The sequence below is a fragment of the Oncorhynchus tshawytscha genome, linkage group LG02 (assembly GCF_018296145.1).
Source record: "Oncorhynchus tshawytscha isolate Ot180627B linkage group LG02, Otsh_v2.0, whole genome shotgun sequence".
NCBI classification, from domain to species: Eukaryota; Metazoa; Chordata; class Actinopteri; order Salmoniformes; family Salmonidae; genus Oncorhynchus; species Oncorhynchus tshawytscha.
This window is the reverse complement of record NC_056430.1, coordinates 53,926,392-53,938,818: the sequence shown is the minus strand read 5'-3', so window position 1 is coordinate 53,938,818 and position 12,427 is coordinate 53,926,392. Positions and strand designations below refer to the sequence as shown.

Here is a 12,427-nt window from a genome sequence, read left to right as displayed (position 1 = left end):
CCCCCCTCCCCAGTGCTTTTTTATTATTTTCACAAATGGCACTCTTGATTATTCCATCCTCTTCAATCCACATTTAGTCTAGGGAAACTCTTAGCCCAGACTGCAACTTTGAACGTTTTATCAAGTTGAATTGACAACAATCGTGCAATAAAGTGTTGTTAGAACTTAAAGATAGTAAAGTTCTTTGTTTTACATTTTGATTGATGTGTGAAATGTTAACTGCAATTCACTGGTAGTTCTCTGCCAGTTACATCAGATCTCTTACTAGAGCAAACTCTAGCGACTGGTCTAGCCACTGCTAGTTTTTACATATGGCCAATATATGACTACAACCATATGACTCTCTCCTATTATTACACCATTTGATTAATAGACACTCATATCAACTTTCAAAATACTTGGCTATTTTGGAATTTTACTACAACATTGCCTGCATTGACTGAGCCTTTAATCTATTTATAAAGAAAATATCTCAAATGTTGGTGAAAAAAGGATTTATGGGAAATTAGTTTGTTTGAATTTCCAATGTGTTTTATAATTACTGTTTGCATGGTCTTATGTGGAAATATTTGTTTCAGTGGTATATGGTGTGATGACTTATATGTACAAGGCAAGTGGTTTGGAAGGGGAGTGTCCTCCATCTACACTAGGGCTCCCTTTGGGGGTCTGTGATTAAACTACAAGACGTTGCTTTGGTCACAGAAAAAATAACTTGGGAATGATCGCCTCGTGGTTACATAGTTAGACATTGAAAACAAGTATTTTGCAAAAAAAAGTATAAGTTCACAATATTGTTGTCAATCTTGCTAAATTAATGTTGCGTAACGTAATATGAGTTTATGCGTTGAATAGATGGGCCTGAGAGATGTTCCTTTTGCTTTGTATATAACACTGCAGTCAAAAACAGTAGCCTATGGAGATGTTTGTTGTCCTTTGTTGTACACTGTTTTATCACTGTGGACAAAGTCTTAGCGTTTTGTAAGATTATGTGCAATATTGTTTTTTACTTGGGGAATCATTTTTCATTTGGTTGTATAACATTGTTGTTTTTCATTGGAACACATTAACAACTGACAAGTTGGTGGTGTGCTCATTAGAATGTTTAGAGCCAGGTCTTATGGACCATAAAGTTATTTTGTGTTCATCTCCTCTGTGGTGGCTGAGACAGAAAAGCACTTTATCTAGAGCTAACACTTGTTGTGATTGAAGGTTAGAGGACATAATCAGTGTTTAATAAAAACTAACTTGCCCAGTTTACACACCGATTCATAGCTTCCTCTGGTGATATGAGTGTGTACTGCAGCCAGTTGGAGTAAGATCTGGTAGTGGGATATCTAGATCAGATCTTGACATTACTCTGCAGTTTTTCACTGCAATTATATACTAACTTTTCATTTAATTTTCTTCCTTTCACTTTAAGTATGTGCAAGGGCGGTTTGGGTGTGCAGTAAAACTATTTGGTTGTTTTTCTTTTCTCCATTTTTGGGGGGAAAAGAATCACAGTAGATGGTTGATTTATAAAAAAATAATACTCTGATCTTGCTAATGATTTAGGGTTAGATAAGTATTTATAATAAAATAAACAGGTTTGGAGAGCCTTTAAGCACAAAATATATTGGTGAATAAAAAATTGTGGTTTGATTCATCCTGAAGTTGCCATATTAAATTGTTTAATCCATGAGATATTGCAAGGTGAGAACTGTACAATAGGGGTTGAACAGTAGTGCTATAAATCTACCCTAATAATCCTCACTAATCATGGAACTATGATGACAACGGTCCAGTCGTGAACCACGCGCCACGCTCTAGGTTTAAGCTGCTACGTATGACCTGTGTTTCATAATGATTCATTTCCCAACCAGTGGCGACCCGTCATTCAGAGCAGAGCCCCACCTGTTTTGAGACCCATATTTTTTTGCAACACCCCTCCAAAAAACAGGGCTGTTTTGCATGTTATTTTGGCATTAATACGTGTCACATATCAGTTTGCAAACAATGTAAAAAATATATAGATATCATTGAGTTAATAAAGCTGCATACTAACATGGTCTCTTTTTTGTTTTCTTGAATAAGGCAGCGCCAAAATGCAGGTGTAGCTCAGTGCTTTCTGTGGTGGTGGGGCAAGCCGGCGCGCCGTGATTGGCTCAGTGTTCTGTCACTCATTGGGACACTACGTCACCGCCAAGTCTAAGGGTAGAGCTAGAAAATTCTAGCCCCCTGGGTGCTGCCATAGAGTTACATTAGAAGTTCCCATCCAAGAAGGCAAATCACGTTATATGTACAGTAGCTTTGATTGGACTGATCATATCAACATCCTACTTTCAAAATCTTAGCTAGCGGCCTCCCAAGTGGCGCAGTGGTCTAAGGCACTGCACAACAGTGCTAGCTGTGCCACTATAGATTCTGGGTTTGAGTCCAGACTCAAACCGGGAGACCCATGGGGCGGTGCACAATTGGCCCAGCATTGTCCGGGTTAGGGGAGGGTTTTGCCAGCAGGGGTGTCCTTGTCCCATCACGCACTATTGACTCCTGTAGCGGTCCGGACGCATTGCACGCTGACACGGTAGTCAGGTGTCTCCTCCGACACATTGGTGCAGCTGACCCGGGTTAAGTGTGCATTGTGTCAAGAAGCAGTGCGGTTTGGTTGGGTTGTGTTTTGGAGGATGCATTGCTCTCGACCTTCACCTCTCCCGAGTCTGTACGGGAGTTGCAGCGATGAGACAAGACTATAACTACCAATTGGGAAGAAAAAGAGGTAAAACATATACACTGCTCAAAAAAATAAAGGGAACACTAAAATAACACATCCTAGATCCAACTTTGATGTAATGTCCTTATAACAAGTCAAAATGAGGCTCAGTAGTGTGTGTGGCCTCCATGTGCCTGTATGACCTCCCTACAACGCCTGGGCATGCTCCTGATGAGGTGGCGGATGGTCTCCTGAGGGATCTCCTCCCAGACCTGGACTAAAGCATCCGCCAACTCCTGGACAGTCTGTGGTGCAACGTGGCGTTGGTGGATGGAGCGAGACATGATGTCCCAGATGTGCTCAGTTGGATTCAGGTCTGGGGAACGGGCGGGCCAGTCCATAGCATCAATGCCTTCCTCTTGTAGGAACTGGTGACACACTCCAGCCACATGAGGTCTAGCATTGTCTTGCATTCGGAGGAACCCAGGGCCAACGGCACCAGCATATGGTCTCACAAGGGGTCTGAGGATCTCATCTCGGTACCTAATGGCAGTCAGGCTACCTCTGGCAAGCACATGGAGGGCTGTGCGGCCCCCCCAAAGAAATGCCACCCCACACCATGACTGACCCACCACCAAACCGGTCATGCTGGAGGATGTTGCAGGCAGCAGAACGTTCTCCACGGTGTCTCCAGACTGTCACGTCTGTCACATATGCTCAGTGTGAACCTGCTTTCATCTGTGAAGAGCACAGGGCGCCAGTGGCAAATTTGCCAATCTTGGTGTTCTCTGGAAAAAATGCCAAACGTCCTGCACGGTGTTGGGCTGTAAGCACAACTCCCACCTGTGGACGTCGAGCCCTCATACCACCCTCATGGAGTCTGTTTCTGACCGTTTGAGCAGACACATGCACATTTGTGGCCTGCTGGAGGTCATTTTGCAGGGCTCTGGCAGTGCTCCTCCTTGCACAAAGGCGGAGGTAGCGGTCCTACTGCTGGGTTGTTGCCCTCCTATGGCCTCCTCCACTTCTCCTGATGTACTGGCCTGTCTCCTGGTAGCGCCTCCATGCTCTGGACACTACTCTGACAGACACAGCAAACCTTGCCACAGCTCGCTTTGATGTGCCATTCTGGATGAGCTGCACTACCTGAGCCACTTGTGTGGGTTGTACACCCCGTCTCATGCTACCACTAGAGTGAAAGCACCGCCAGCATTCAAAAGTGACCAAAACATCAGCCAGAAAGCATAGGAACTGAGAAGTGGTCTGTGGTCACCACCTGCAGAACCACTCCTTGCTAATTGCCTATAATTTCCACCTGTTGTCTATTCCATTTGCACAACAGCATGTGAAATTTATTGTCAATCAGTGTTGCTTCCTAAGTGGACAGTTTGATTTCACAGAAGTGTGATTGACTTGGAGTTACATTGTGTTGTTTAAGTGTTCCCTTTATTTTTTTGAGCAGTGTATATTAAACAATCTCAGCTAGCACACATCATCATTAATCAAGTCGACAATCTACTGGCAAATCCTTTTTAATCCTTGACATATGAAGAGAAATGATGAAGAGAAGTTATAGATAAAACGTATCGGTGCTCATCGGCCATTGGACATTACACAACAAGTTTGAAATCGCAAATTCAACAATGAGTGGTTTGGAAAGAATCAGTGACAGTGGCTAACTGCAAGCATTTTAAATCAATCACTAGCCTGCTATTCAGTGGAGTGGCTGTGTGGTCCCAAATCTGGGATTAAGGGGCTCTTTTCCACGTTTAAAATTATAAACATTCAACATTGACCATGCGGTCAATGAAGCATGATTTGTGCCGTGCTCAATACAACTTGGCTTCAGTGAGTTCAAGACAAGTGGGAAGTCAGGAATAAACAAGCTCCAAAGGGAAAATACGTTTTGTACGGTCATCCAACTCGGAATTGTAATCCGGCCACTTTCTAGAGCTACGACCTGAAGATCAATGACGTCATCATGATTCAACCTTGTATTTTTCCGAGTTCCCAGTTGTTTTGAAAGCACCATAAATCCAGAGAAACCAGACTTCGATGACAGAATTTGGCCACGAAGGACCACCGCACCATTTTCCTGTTCAAGCAAGCACAGCACAACAAGGTGAGTCCAAAAATGTGTTGTATGCTGCTGCATAGATGATGTAATATGCCAGGGGGATATGTATACTGTAGCCAAGCAAGTAATACTAAGTGTATGTTGTGTTAGTAGCCCATGTGCCTCACCCTAATAATTTGGTCTATTTACCCCTCTTAGTTTTATCTACTGTTCTGACTAGGTGGTGCACATGTAGCTTATAACCTGTTTTAGTGAAACGTAATCATCAAATATTGTAAGAGATGTCATTGTCTGCTTATATGCCCCATTTTATTTATCCTTAGGATCTGACTTGGTGTACACGGAGTACACTGTAAGAACGGATCATGTTCTGAATTCTGTCGCTGTAAATTTCAAAAGTGCTAAACAAATATTTATGTTGACTAAGTCTGTCCTAGCTCGTTCATTACTACCATAATTTGCGCATGGCTAAAGAAGTCTATGGCTTGGGTCTCCAAATTTCATCCCTGTAAGTTAAGGCCAACATTTCACGGTGGAAAAGTTGATATGCTTCAGTTTTCTGCCATATGACTAGTTTTACATGTCTCCAATAATCATAAGGTACAACTAGAATGTAGCCTATTGAGAATGTGTTCAGAATGGAGATCAATTAAATATAGTCATTAAATCATATGCATAAGCTATTTATTGCCGTTTCAGAACCATGCATTGATTTAAAAACACCTCGCTACGTACACCTCTTGGAAGAGGGAACACAACACCCTGCTACAACTCAACTCCCCGTGGAGTGAAAGATGAATGGGATTGTAGGTGCGGGTAAGGATGACAAAGGCAGAGAATTGACCATTTACTGAGAATTTATTCCTTCACACTGTACATTTTGGGAAAAGGGGCTGGACAGAACCAAAGCAAAGAAAGTTAAAGTTAAAGAGCCCCCTCTCCTAACTTACCTACCTAACCACTACTTACCTAATATTTTAGCGCTAACCAAAATACAGGGGGTGGTCCGCCCAGGTCTTACCTAGTGTGCATAGACAGTAAATACTACAGGTTATGTATGCCCGCAGGCCTCTTGCCTAAGCACTCCCTAGGTGCCTTCCCCTTCCCCCCCTGGGAACAAAAAGCCTGTCTCTGAGCAACAACCAACACAGGACATAACCATCAGCTCCTTCTCAGCAACAACCAACACAGGACATACAAATAAGCTCTCTGTCTGAGCAACAAACACAGAACATAACCATCAGCTCTCTCTCAGCAAAGGAACACTGGCTTTTCTAGCTGGAGAAGGAGTCTGTCATGGGATACAGTTGTATTCTCTGACGAGAGGGTGGGGTCAGCTCCAATTAGCAATGGGGCCGACCAATCAACTGCTTGGGGGAATCCAGGAAGCCATTTCCTGAAACATACACATATAAGCAAAACCACAACACAGAAACTGGGGAACGTAACACACCTTTTCATTATCTGTAGGCATCAAGTGAAAATGTGTTGGGAGAGCCTTTATGGATGAAAGAAAAGGACAAGTGATTTGATGAATTCTGAAAATTGCCACATTCAGTTCTACAACCCATGGTAATGTTGGAAGATTAGCGTACATAGAATTACAATAGGGAGAATAGTGTACAACTGGTCTATTGCCCGCATGGAACTATGTGACCATGGAATTATGTGATGACAAGGTCAAGTGTTGCGCCAAGGTTGGCAGCCGTCGCAGTGGGATGCAAGGCTGCAGAGGAAGAAAAAAAAACAGGCAATGTGCTGCTGTTTATGCTGAGTTCAATTAAAGTTCAAGAACAGACTACTGTAAATGGAGGAGCAAAACCCAGCGTTGCCATTTTGGACCTCTTTCAAGCCCCATTTGATGGCAACGTTGAGAGCCTTACCTGCATGTGAGTCGGCTCTTACGATGCATTCCCTCCTGACCCTCAAATACTCTGGGACTATCCAGCTCCTCTGGAGTCAAGAACCTAGGACATCAAAGAGAAAAGTCTTACTTCATGTCAGACACACATACAAACCCCACTATGACAATTTACACACAATGGGACGATCTGAAGGGCACCATTCTGTGACGTTCTCCTCATTCCATTGGGGCGGCAGGGTAGCCTAGTGGTTAGAGCGTTGGACTAACCGGAAGCTGAGCTGACAAGGTACAAATCTGTCGTTCTGCCCCTGAACAGGCAGTTAACCCACTGTTCCTAGGCCGTCATTGAAAATAAGAATTTGTTCTGAACTTACTTGCCTAGTTAAATAAAGGTAAAAAAAAGTAATAAATAAAAAATCCGGTTTGGATGGGAATTTACATAAAAAGCATTGTCATGTGCAACAGCACAATTTCAAGCAATGACAGTCTACCAGAGAGAGATGGAGGGAAAACAATTAGGATAAAATTAGATGGTGAAACAGAATGGCTGTTAAGACAGTAAAATAGAACTAATAGGCGTTAACGTTACAATATATTTTCAAGTCACCTCGCACAGCCGCGATCGGTCGTGTGTTTTCCAGTTGCGCCTTCAAAGTAGAAGTTCTGATCTTCTTTCGGGATCACGGGGAAAACTGCATTTTCTTTGCGACTGAGGCTGAGCATGTTTGTTTACTTTTTGTATTGTCTTCATCAACTGACGCATACACTGCAATTGCCAAATTATCCACCAAGATACAAAATAATACAAATTTGGGTCACCAGAAACGAATAGTAAACAACCAACCATCAACCATCCCAATTTGAGGTGCGGAACCTAACAGTATGCGCAATTTGATACGCGCTAGTATTGAGCTGTCATGGGACCAGCTCATCGCGAAGTCGTTACTAGTTACAACAGCCACAAAGCCATAATTATATCTAAACCCCGCCTATTATAGCCTCGTTTTACTTTGTGGCTGTCGTAACTAGTGACAACCCATCACGAGCTCCAACTAACAAATTATTAACATTGCATGACATTTTACCCCAAAATGTTTAATTTGGGTTGTCCCTGCTGTTGGGAGCGTCGGTGACTATTGGGACACCTGAAGCAGATACAATAAAGTTCCTCCATGGGCTTCAAAAGCAGCCTAACTTCAAACAGTACTCAGGATACTTCAATGTGGCTGACAACAAACCCCCTCACTACTGGTGAGTTGCTAACGTTAGCTGGGGTCATTCCGACAATGCCTTGAGCCTTTTCTATCCCCAGGAAATATCACTTCTTACTTAGTGAAAATGTGGATTCCAAAAGACTTTAAATATAAGGTCAGGAGTCCTTTACCTTAAAAACACAAAAATGTGCATCTTAAAGGGATATTTTATGCGTTTTGAAAACATTTTCAGTAGATGTAGGCATTTTTCCCATGGCCCCTGATGTTATTCATCAACTTCCATGAGAAATATAAGCCATTATAATAACATTTTAAATCTTCATTATTTTCTAGTTCTATTTACATTTTCTCTTATCAATAACCCTTTATTCATGATTATTGTATTTTATTTAAGATTTCCGGTGTGTCACTGATAACACTTTTCACCCTGTTAATGTCAGTTTGTTGTAATTCTCAATTTAAAGAAAACAACCCTTTCCTACAATGGCATTCAATAAGCTTCATAATTTCTTTGGTGGGAAAACATATAAACACTCAGTTGTATCTATTTTCCCGTGTTTTATGTTGTTAGTCTGGGTTCAATCCCTGGCATCTCCACTCCTTTTAGGGGCTCCAGAGTGGCACAGGGGTCTAAGGCACTGCATCTCAGTGCTAGAGGTGTCACTACAGACCCTTGTTTGATTCCAGGCTGTATGGGGAGGACCATACAGCCTGGAACGGGTTAGGGTTTGGCCGGGGTAGGCCGTCATTGTAAATAATCATTTGTTCTTAACTGATTTGCCTAATAAAATAAAGGTGAAATATATATTTTTTAAATGTCTCACTCATAAATGTCCTCCCTGTTAGGCAACATTAGTTGTATATAAAATGTACAACATTTCAAAATGTTCAAATATCCTGTTCAAGTTTTCATCATTTTGAAGCTCAATCTTACTCACTCACAGAGCTATGGCTAATTTATGCTCCAAAAAAATGCACAAAAAAATGTGCAGAGTTTCACAGAGCAACTATCATCATTACTCCCGTTAAGCATGGTGTGTACTTCCAAGAAATGGCTAAATAAAATCAATGATCATTCGGGATACTGTACTGCTGCTGGATCAGCCTACCTGTGCTTGGCAATAATAATGAGTGATTCTTTTGGCGATAACGAATGGTAAATTTGGCTCAAGCGCACTTGGTCAGAAACAATAGATCATTTTTATTTAGAAGCATTTTTTTGGAAGTACATACCCTGTGTAATGGCAGTAATGACTGTAGTTACTCTGTGAAACTACATATTTTGGTGAGTACCAAAAGTATTTTGTAACAATTGCAGATTAATGGGACTTTGAATTGAAGGATTCTGGGCATCAGAGAAGATCTTTTCTCCTGTGTTTGGCGCTGACAGAGATGGACACCACGCTTCGCGTTCTGAGGAAACTATGCAGTATTACCCCAGGAAAAAAAAAACATCCTGTGGCGGACTGCAATAGCATCGAATAGTGCCCGCGATATGCAACTGTTCAGGGAAGTCAGGAACCAATACACCCAGTCAGTCAGGAAAGCTAAGGCCAGCTTCTTCAGGCAGAAATTTGCATCCTGTAGCTCCAACTCCAAAAAGTTCTGGGACACTGTGAAGTCCATGGAGAACAAGAGCACCTCCTCCCAGCTGCCCACTGCACTGAGGCTAGGTAACACGGTCACCACCGATAAATCCATGATTATCGAAAACTTCAACAAGCATTTCTCAACGGCTGGCCATGCCTTCCGCCTGGCTACTCCAACCTCGGCCAACAGCTCCGCCCCCCCCCGCAGCTACTCGCCCAAAACTCTCCAGGTTCTCCTTTACCCAAATCCAGATAGCAGATGTTCTGAAAGAGCTGCAAAACCTGGACCCGTACAAATCAGCTGGGCTTGACAATCTGGACCCTCTATTTCTGAAACTATCCGCCGCCATTGTCGCAACCCCTGTTACCAGCCTGTTCAACCTCTCTTTCATATCGTCTGAGATCCCCAAGGATTGGAAAGCTGCCGCAGTCATCCCCCTCTTCAAAGGGGGAGACACCCTGGACCCAAACTGTTACAGACCTATATCCATCCTGCCCTGCCTATCTAAGGTCTTCGAAAGCCAAGTCAACAAACAGGTCACTGACCATCTCGAATCCCAACGTACCTTCTCCGCTGTGCAATCTGGTTTCCGAGCCGGTCACGGGTGCACCTCAGCCACGCTCAAGGTACTAAACGATATCATAACCGCCATCAATAAAAGACAGTACTGTGCAGCCGTCTTCATCGACCTTGCCAAGGCTTTCGACTCTGTCAATCACCATATTCTTATCGGCAGACTCAGTAGCCTCGGTTTTTCTGATGACTGCCTTGCCTGGTTCACCAACTACTTTGCAGACAGAGTTCAGTGTGTCAAATCGGAGGGCATGCTGTCCGGTCCTCTGGCAGTCTCTATGGGGGTGCCACAGGGTTCAATTCTCGGGCCGACTCTTTTCTCTGTGTATATCAATGATGTTGCTCTTGCTGCGGGCGATTCCCTGATCCACCTCTACGCAGACGACACCATTCTATATACTTCCGGCCCGTCCTTGGACACTGTGCTATCTAACCTCCAAACGAGCTTCAATGTCATACAACACTGCTTCCGTGGCCTCCAACTGCTCTTAAACGCTAGTAAAACCAAATGCGGCCTGACTAGCATCACCACCCTGGATGGTTCCGACCTTGAATATGTGGACATCTATAAGTACCTAGGTGTCTGGCTAGACTGTAAACTCTCCTTCCAGACTCATATCAAACATCTCCAATCGAAAATCAAATCTAGAGTCGGCTTTCTATTCCGCAACAAAGCCTCCTTCACTCACGCCGCCAAACTTACCCTAGTAAAACTGACTATCCTACCGATCCTCGACTTCGGCGATGTCATCTACAAAATTGCTTCCAACACTCTACTCAGCAAACTGGATGCAGTTTATCACAGTGCCATCCGTTTTGTCACTAAAGCACCTTATACCACCCACCACTGCGACCTGTATGCTCTAGTCGGCTGGCCCTCGCTACATATTCGTCGCCAGACCCACTGGCTCCAGGTCATCTACAAGTCCATGCTAGGTAAAGTTCCGCCTTATCTCAGTTCACTGGTCACGATGGCAACACCCACCCGTAGCACGCGCTCCAGCAGGTGTATCTCACTGATCATCCCTAAAGCCAACACCTCATTTGGCCGCCTTTCGTTCCAGTTCTCTGCTGCCTGTGACTGGAACGAATTGCAAAAATTGCTGAAGTTGGAGACTTTTATCTCCCTCACCAACTTCAAACATCTGCTATCTGAGCAGCTAACCGATCGCTGCAGCTGTACATAGTCTATCGGTAAATAGCCCACCCATTTTTACCTACCTCATCCCCATACTGTTTTTGTTAACTTTTCTGCTCTTTTGCACACCAATATCTCTACCTGCACATGACCATCTGATCATTTATCACTCCAGTGTTAATCTGCAAAATTGTAATTATTCACCTACCTCCTCATGCCTTTTGCACACAATGTATATAGACTCTCTTTTTTTCTACTGTGTTATTGACTTGTTAATTGTTTACTCCATGTGTAACTCTGTGTTGTCTGTTCACACTGCTATGCTTTATCTTGGCCAGGTCACAGTTGGAAATGAGAACTTGTTCTCAACTAGCCTACCTGGTTTAATAAATGTGAAATAAAAATAAAAAGGAAATCTTAAGTCTTATTACATACAGCCGGGGGGAACTATTGGATATAAGAGCAACATCAACTTACCAACATTACGACCAGGAATACGACTTTCCCGAAGTGGATCCTCTGTTTGGACCACCACCCAAGACAATGGATCGGATCCCAGTAGGCAACCCAAAACAACGGCGTCGCAGAAGGGGCAGACGGAGCGGTCTTCTGGTCAGGCTCCGTAGACGGGCACATCGTGCACCGCTCCCGAGCATACTACTCGCCAATGTCCAGTCTCTTGACAACAAGGTAGAGAGAGAGACATCAGAGACTGTAACGTTCTCTATTTCACGGAAACATGGCTCACTCGAGACACGCTATCAGAGTCGGTACAGCCACCTGGTTTCTTCACGCATTGCACCGACAGAAACAAGCATCTCTCTGGTAAGAAGAAGGGCGGGGGTGTATGCCTTATGATTAACGAGACGTGGTGTGATCATAACAACATACAGGAACTCAAGTCCTTTTGTTCACCTGACTTAGAATTCCTTACAATCAAATGTCGACCGCATTATCTACCAAGAGAATTATCTCGAATCATAATCACAGTCGTATATATTCCCCCCAAGCAGACACATCGACGGCCCTGAAAGAACTTCATTTGACTCAATGTAAACTGGAAACCACATATCCTGTAGCTGGAGATTTTAACAAGGCTAATCTGAAAACAACTAAAACAGGAAGCACCCATGCTCAGGTCTGTTCAACGCTGGTCCGACCAATCGGATTCCACGCTTCAAGATTGCTTCGATCATGTGGACTGGGATATGTTCCGTATAGCGTCGAACAGCAACATTGATGAATACGCTGATTCGGTGAGCGAGTTTATTAGCAAGTGCAT

The 12,427-nt window shown here is 43.5% G+C and overlaps 1 long non-coding RNA gene across 1 annotated transcript; it reads right to left on the bottom strand.

The window, feature by feature from the left end:
- Nucleotides 1-5,850: 5,850 nt before the first annotated feature.
- Nucleotides 5,851-8,413, bottom strand: LOC112223046. Its single transcript, XR_002949232.2, has 3 exons — nt 7,238-8,413; nt 6,650-6,733; nt 5,851-6,492 (listed from the first exon to the last, which is right to left on the bottom strand). It is a non-coding gene; the product is annotated as an uncharacterized LOC112223046 (long non-coding RNA).
- Nucleotides 8,414-12,427: the final 4,014 nt, after the last annotated feature.